Raw genomic sequence first — 8,797 nt, forward strand, 5'->3', positions numbered from 1 at the left:
AGACGTATGCAAACACACAGAATCTCTAACGGGCTTTTTCTGTTGTGCATGCACACACAGTGCTTTGAGCCCTGCGACATCTAAGTTATCTAGCTAAGCTCTTAACACTACAATCTGCCTGTGAATGACAGACTTGTGTAAGTGAGCTGTTGATGTATAAACAAAGACAAGTCATGCGAAAAGGAAAGTAGGGAAAAGAAAAAGGAGAAATGAGTCAAGTCATAGTTAAGATTGTTCTTGCGCCGCTTAACCCAGTTTCAGTTACATAACTCCTGTCAGCGTTGGAATAACTACGGTATGTCACAACGCCTCACTTCCCGACGCCAGCCGCTATGAATGCAGTTCAAAGTAAAGCCTGCCACAGGTGACTTAAGTCCTAAGTTCCTCCAGCCATCTGCCACCTGTCATTATGCGGTCCACGTTTGCCCCCTCCACTCCACGTCACGAGCACATTGTTCCTGATATTAAGTGTAGCCGTTATATCCTTTTGTTGTCAAATTGAGTGTGGTGGAATAAACAGAAAAGCTGCTTTTATCACTACCGTGTGGATATGTGACCATTCCACAGCAGTTTGTCAGGATGACACCTTTCTAATTAACCTAACCTGCTTGCTTGAGGTCCTTTTCAGTACATTAAAAAAAGAATTCTTCCATTTAAAACTCACAAAGAATAAATATTTCGTATTAAAAAAATTCCTGCATGTTTATCTTTGACCATAAACCTTTATTTGTATATATTTTATTTCCACTAGTTAATAACCAAATAAAAGTAATATAAAAATAAACTAATTGGTATTAGCTCTGCATCTCTACATTATGTCAAAAAAAGTAACACATGTCAATATATTCAGTTTTTATGGGTTAAATCTGCTCAGCCAGTCATGGCCTTTTAAAAAGATTTAAATCTATTTAAAAATTGAAAGTTTAACCATTCTGTTGAATAGTTCAGTTTAGTTAGATTGACTGAGCTTTACAGTGCTGCATCACTGCCAAGGTTAAAATTAGGTTCAGTTTGACTAAAAAATGAAAGGTTTGTAGATGACTCACCTTGCTGTTTTTTCAAGCCACTTTTATTTGGTTGTTAAATGGTTGTAATCCAATAGCCCCTAAAATCTCTACTCATGCCAGTAATACAGTCAGCAAATAAATGTATGATGCAGATGTAGATTTCTCGCCTTTTTTGTAACCAAATCTCAATGTTGCTTTGACATCTGGAAAATTATCTTAATCAACATCTAAATAATCATAATAATAATCATAAAACGTAAGAAACTGCTACAACATGCCCTGGATTTGTATACGTGACAAAAAAAAAGTGCTCTCCTCTTCTTATTATCCAAAAACCAAGTCATTTACGTTTGCCTATAGAAGCTGCAGAAAGGTGGTTGGCCTGAGATGGTTAGCTGCTTATTGTCAAGTAGCACAGAGCAGGGTTCACCGTGTAGGCAGGGTGATAAGACAAAAGGGCAGATTCCATGCTAATCTGGGCTTGGGAATTTAATCTTCCTCATCAAGATACCTGCGATGCATCTCGCCGCCAATCTCTTTTCTATCGTGCACTCGCGCCGGAAACGCTGCCCCGATAAGTGCCGACAGATCCTCGCGCACCAACGTGACAATTCCTTATCACCACTCCTCACTCTCTTTCTCGCCGTCTCCCTATCACACCTCCTGATAAACCATAAACTAAAGTGGGGACAGGAGGAGTGTAGGAACTGCAGTAAGCTCAAGGAGTGGCCATTATTGTGTCGCAGTAAAACAAAGGGTGTGCATGTCCGTCTGTAGGGTTGGCTTTTGGCAGGCACCGGCATGGTAACGTGGTTATGGTCCACACACACACACAGAGGTCACCCTGATAAATTATTTTCCTGTTTGTTTCCTGAGAACGGCCTCTTACATTATCTCATCATCTTGATGAGATCGACAGATTGATAGCATGACTTCCTTCTTTGTTGAAATTCTTTAAGCGGAAATCTAAAAGTGTAGACGGTCACAAAATAAACCTTCGTCCCCGAAAGTGAGTCATGAGGGAGCATTATTACGTGTTAATGCTGGAAACTTTCCCTCTTATTACATGACAAGTAAGAGTAATGATAGCTGGAAGGAGCATTATGTTAGTCAGAGAGAGTGGGAGACAATTTGAAGAACAACAGCTGGGCAGAGAGCCACAACTCTTTAAAAAAAAAGAAGATGAAGAAAAGAAGAAAAAAAGCCCACTGCTTCAAGACACACACCCCTCTGTTCAGATTGTGACTAAGCCCGCTTAGGCAAACACATGTCACCCACAACCACTAGCACTGATTCACACGACTCCTTAAAACACTCTCTCTGTGTCTTGCACAGACCAACACATATACACACATGCGGCGGCAGCGCTTTAAGAGGTGGTAACCAGGAGGGACAGCGGCGACAGCGAAGGGGAGAATGACTCCAGAGTGCCGGCTCTGCAGTCATCAGACGTCACTCCTTTGCAGCCAATCATGTCAGCTGCCTGCCATGTCCATTCATAAAGAAGCCACATGCTCGCTGTCCATGCTGTATGATATTTTATCCACACCCCACCTCCCACTCCACCACCAACGCCACCGCTTCCACCTCCACCCCACCCCAGACGCTCAGTTCATTCATGCCTTCTGCTGCAGAGCAAAAGGACTGTGCTATCTGTGTCAGTTGAAGAGGGGGGGGCACAAACACACAGCGTGACTGAAACAGAGAGGAAGTGGTGCTTCTGTATTTAAAAATGGCCCATTGACCACAAAGACCTATTTTAATCACAAGACTTCATATCAGCGTTGCCTTCAACAGACTATGTCTGGTATATTACCGCAGCACTGATGATAGCACACACCATACATTTTGCCTCCCATCTAATCCTGGCTGTGCGACTGTAAGTCAGCCTCAGAGCAGAGTCAAACAAATCGGCTGTGTGACAGTGAATCAGCTCCTCTGTAACGCGATCGCAGCGCTGGGGACGCTCACGCTAGTGACCATTCAAACTCAGAGCAATCCGAGACAAGCTGAAGGTGACCAATCACCAGCTTCAAAACAAAACAAAATTGAACAGAAAGAAAAATCAGAGCACAACTTCACTACTTCAGGCTGTGTGAGAGTTTGCCGACAGCCTACAGACTGCTCTTCCTCTCCACCTATTAAGGATCTGGGAGCAGTTTCTCAACCTTAACTTGTAACATATGATATCCATCAACAGCAGCAGCAGCAGCAGCTCCCCTACTTTCTGGGAATCTTTTCCCTTTCTTTTCTTTTTTCTTTCTTTTTTCACTTACCCGTCTGGGTGAGAGTAGTGTTTCCTCCCAGCGCTGAGTTTGGAATGAGGGAACCCCCCCACATATGCACACCCCTTCCCTCAACCTCCACTCGAATTTCTTCCTCTCTGGTGTCTTTTCTTTAAGTTTTTCCCAGTGTTTCTGGGCGTCCTCTCGCTCTGTCTCTGCTTCAAAGAGGGATTCCGGGTTCCCTTTCACTTTGACTTTGCTTGGTCCAACAGAGAGTGAAAGAGAGAGAGAGGGAGGGAGAGACGATGTTGGGTAACGGTGTCTCACCCACGTCACTGCCCAGGACCGTGAGGGCAAGTGACATAAAGCTCGCCATAGCTCAGCTTCTGAGAGATTTCATCCTTACATGTCTCCTCATCTGTTTCCCTGTCTTTTTAGCCTCCTCCCGTTGCATTCTTCTGAGTGTAATCAGTAACAGGCTTAAAGTGACAGCAGCAGCACTGAAAAACCGGCTCTCTCACTCACACACAGAAGCACACACTTTCACGTACGCACAAAAAGACACACACACACACACACAGACAGCTTGTGAGGCTCCCTCTGGGCTAAAGGTGCTTTCCCAGAGCTCTGGAGACACTACAGCCGTTAAACTCCCTCTAAGCCCCGCCAAAGTTGCACTATCACATGTTTCACAGCAGTCTATCTCTCTCTCTCTCTCTCTCTCTCTCTCACCTCCTTCCTTTTCTCTTACCCTTCACCCTCCCCTTCTCTCCCTCAACCCCTTGACTGACACTGTCGGACATACTCGCTCACACACACTCACAGGACTGCTGCTTCTCCCTCTCTTATACATAGAGGGGGCTGAGCCTAAAGCAGTGTCCTGTTACAGCTCTCAATTGAGGTTAGGGAGAGGACATCCATTCAGAAAAAAAGAGAGGAGGGAAGAAGGAGGGGGAGAGGGAGGAGGAAAAAAACTTAAGGGTAGCCTCTCTGTCTCTCTCCCTCGCTCTCTCTCTGTGTATGTGTGTGTGTGGTGGGGTCTTCAAAAGCAGGAAACTCCCCCGCTAGAGAGTTGAGACTTCTATTAAAAAAAAAAAGGAAAAGAAGGACTGCTTCTCATATAGTGCTTTGTTACTCGAGCACTATACTACATGTATCAGTCAGTCATTCATACAAGCGCTTTTTACAATGCCAAAGTGCTCTCTGTCTAACTTTCACACTGGAGGCCATTCAGGTGATCGAACCTCCCGCACTACCTCCCGAGCCGTAGCCACTCTGAAATGAATATGAAATAAGGCAACACAAACAAAAACAACAGCTACAGTCTTTGTGACTTCCAGCCTACATTCTCCACCCATAAGGACATACACCCACATAAACAAATGCTATATATGTGCATCGTATCTCGACTGCTTCATGCGCCACATTTGAAGATGGAACTAACAAATGGGCTGCTGATTGAGACCACAAAGAGAAAGTACCAGAGTTTACAGAACCGGACGGACTCATAAACAAGCGAGTAACCACATGTTGACCACAGCTACTAAGAAGAAAGTACCCAAGTTCACAGGTTAAAAAAAGAAAGAAAAAGAAAACGGGGCAGGAATGGATGATGACAGTTCCTGGGGAGACTGTGATATATTAATTTACAGGAGTCTTTGGCACCTTTTGTCCCCCTGATCTGAAACTTTTGACCTGAAGCTGCCCTCGACCTCCCTCCCTCCTTGGAGCTTGCTTTCTCACCTACATCCTGCTATTTTACCCCAACTTCTGCCAACCACACCTATGAACCATCACCACCCTGCCCCACCCTCAGCTTCCATCCTCCTCCTCCCTGCTCGTGTGTATGGGGTAAGAGTGGGCTGAATGGGAGTCTCGAACTGAAGGGATCACATAGTTGGTTTGTTACTCACACGGGAGGCCATGTGACTCACCAAAGGCCATGCTGCACCCATGCTACGCTCCCGTTACACATATTGTGGTACGGAAACACGCACACACGTTTTAGTGGAGCCGGATAAATACTTTTGTCAGACCTCATTCATAACTATTTAAATAACCTCTGTGAGTCACATAACAAGTAGGGTTAAGTAATAATTGACCTATATACACACATTTTGGTATTAAAGCCCTTAAGTGCAATCTCAGGGCAACTTGCAACCTATTGTTTTTTTGTATGTACAAGAACGCCACTGATTACCTGACCTGACTGTCCTGAGGAGGTAAAGCTCTATCACGTTATAAAAGAAGCTTAGGAAAGTTTCTCACCTCAGTGATGACGTGAGTGGGATCCCAGCTTCCTGTGAGCTGCGACAGCATCAGTTGGCTCTCCTGTTTGGGACACAATTGAACCTAGTATGAGGGATTGTTTGTGTATGTCTCGTTGTTTCGGTGCGTTCTCTTGTACACACATGTACACTGTATAATTTCATGCTACCTGCCCAGGGACTGTTGACGCAAGTCAGCATTAGTGCTTAAAAGATTTGGTTGTATATTTTTTTTAGAACATTAAAACACTGAGATTTGGTCAAATAAAAAAAAAAGTTTTAAAGGGCTTCTAAATAAAGCCTTCATGAGAAATATTATATAAGATTTTTTGTTTTTAGTCTAAATTTATAATTCTAGTGTTTACAAACTACATTTCCATCCAGTGTCTTTGGACCTCATGAGCTAACATCAAAGACATCATCGCATATAGCTCTGCTTGTCGCGCAGAGAGAGTGAGTGGGTGAAGGCTGAATAACAGCTCTCTCCGTGTGTGAATGGGTATCTGTACGCGCTTCGCTGTGTTCAACGGGTGCCGCTGAGCCTCGGCATCAGGCTGCACTCAAGCCAGGGATGACTCAGGGTGAGAGCGGCTAAATGACTCCAGACCTGCCGACAAACTGCGGCATGAATGTGCGCGGGTCGAGTCACCGGGAGGATTTAAATGGGACTCTGTGCGCTTGCCTGGTTTGTTTTTGTTTCTTTCTGTTTGAAATAACTTTGTTAATTTTCTCTCGTGTATTCCTGTGTGGAGCTATTTCGGGTCGACCATTTGATATGATGTGCACTACCTGCCAAAAGCAGCGATCTGACAGATTATTCCTGATCTTGTTATTCAGATGCTCTGCAAGCCAGCGACAATGAGTCATTGATTTCTTTTTTCCCTAACAAGTAGGTAATTTATAGTTAAAATGAAAAGAGTGCAACGGTCTGTCTTTAGCAAATGATGAATCTGCAATTATTGATCCTAAAAACAATTTATAATAACACAAAACCAAAAAGGAGTCAGGTAAACATGAGACTGAACATATTTTCTTCTAAATGATCTAATCAGAAAATATGAAGAAAACTGTTCTGTTTTGCGGTTAAATCCCGTGTTAAAGACAGCAAATTAATTAGCGTGTGTGCTGATGAAATTCACATGATGTGAGTCTCAGTTTGACATTAAAGGGTTTCTCCTAAAGAGCAAAGTTTCTCAGTAACTAAGAGGTTTGCCATTTTAGAATGTGACTCAGTCTATTGTGGGCACAAAGTGAGCACCGCCTGCTCGCTTTCTCTGGGTGGATACAAGGGCGGAGATGTGTTTCAACACACATGCACAGCACAGGCGGGGGTCTTTCCTTCATGTAGTTACAGACACACACGTACCCCCCCACCCCTCCACCCACACACCCACACACACACACACACACACACACACACACAATGGAGATTTCAGTGGAAAGGAAACTGGGGATTCCTAAGATTCCTGTGGACAAAAAGGTGTGAACTCAGGCGGCTGAGCAGCCTGGGAATTCTGCTGGGTTGACTTGAGAAGCAGTTAAATGGCTGACCAGAGTTAGTGGTGACACACAGACAGACAAGATAAGGAAGAGCTGGAGAGATAGAGCGAAGGAATTCAAACAGCAGGAGAGAGACGAGAATGTGGAGAGAATGCAAGAGAAAATATTGAAATGGTAAAATGGGTCCGCGGGGCTGTGTCTTTACAAGTAACTATACCGGTGCTTAATGATTTACATGAAAAAGGTAACGCTGTTCTTCTGCAGTCAGATGTGAAACAGAGTAGTCAGAGAATAATGGCACAAGCAACATACAGAATTTTGCCTATTTCAAGAAAATCAAACTGTGTGTGTTTGTGTTTTCAATGGTTTTAAATACTTTCTTATCCACCTTGTCTTAGCTGCAGTGGCGTTTTATTCATCCTACCCAAGTAAACAGGGTCAGAGAGATAGCAGTGATAGAGGTTGGGTGGGGGAGACACAAAGACCAGCAGTGAGAAGACCTACAGTAAGTTTCCACGGTGCTGCTCAGAGTAGTTTTAAGACATGACAGTTCAAAAAAAAGCTCACTTGTGGAAGATTTTCTTTCAGCTGGGTTGAAGTGAATAAACAGATTGGCTGTCCATAAAAAAATTAATTTAAAAAAACGCTTAAAAAGAAAAAGTGAGCAGCAAATAAAAGCAAAAAACCCCCAAAACAAAACAGCTAGAAACTGTGTTTCAGAGAAGTAGGGAAAAGGTCAGCAAGACAAATAGAACGTGCAGCTAGATATTTCCACAGACGTGTCAGAACATTTAGAGAATGTCTCCAATGCCCCAAATTCTTGTGAGCACTCAAAGTTCTTTCTCAAGTGGCATTCCACATAGCCAGAGAAAGTTTGAATTATAAAAGCACAAACTCTCTCACACACGCACACGCTCACACACTATGTCACAGATGCACCTGTCTGTGCCAAGACAGAAACTCCCAGCCACTGATAGACAAGAACAGACGTAACAGTGACGTCATCTCATTCACTAACCCGGCACACAAAGACACACCTCTGAAGAAACGCACGCTTGTAACCAACCAAGGACAGGAGATGGAAATATGGCAATCAGACTCCCTCCCCCGCCAGCCTAGTGTAGCTGTGTGTGTGTGTTCTGCACTGACTATATTAGGCCCGTCGGTTTCTAGCATGGGGAGACGGCGAACACGCAGATACAACTGTGATGTCACGGTCACGTTGGAGAGGCATGACTCTACATCTTATCTCTCATCACGGTGCTTGTTCTGCATTGCTCTCCACTGCCCTGCAGTGACGCGCGTGTCTGTTTGTGTAAGTGTGCATGTGTCTGTCTGTCTGTGTGTGTGTGTGCGCGCGCACTTATTACCCTGTGATAACCTTGGGCGTTAGTGACACGCAGGGATTTCACAGCAGCTCTAGTGTCACACGAGCACCTCTGAGCTCAGGTGAAACATTTTGACAATACTTGAAATTTCCATTACTACTGCAAGTCTCTGTAATTGCATCATACACGCATGCTTCTATTGTGACACAATGCATAATTATTAGGTTGAGGTATATAAAGTAATAGCTGCCATAACGATAGTGTTAGTAACATAGTATTAAAAACATCATTTTTGCTTATTTTTTTTAACTTTAGATGATACTTTTTAAACATTTTATTTCCAAAGCAAAATCAGTTTTGAGCTCGTTGTATTTTACTTTGCATATTTTACATTAGTTCAGCCTGACACCCCCCCCCCCCCCCCAAAGAAAGTCTATTTAAATTATGTTTATTTACATGCACTGCTCACA

The sequence above is a fragment of the Aulonocara sp. 'chitande type north' Nkhata Bay genome, linkage group LG16 (genome assembly GCF_057382095.1).
Source record: "Aulonocara sp. 'chitande type north' Nkhata Bay isolate Kocher_YH1m ecotype deep benthic linkage group LG16, A_spYH_male_GT1.1, whole genome shotgun sequence".
NCBI lineage: Eukaryota > Metazoa > Chordata > Actinopteri > Cichliformes > Cichlidae > Aulonocara > Aulonocara sp. 'chitande type north' Nkhata Bay.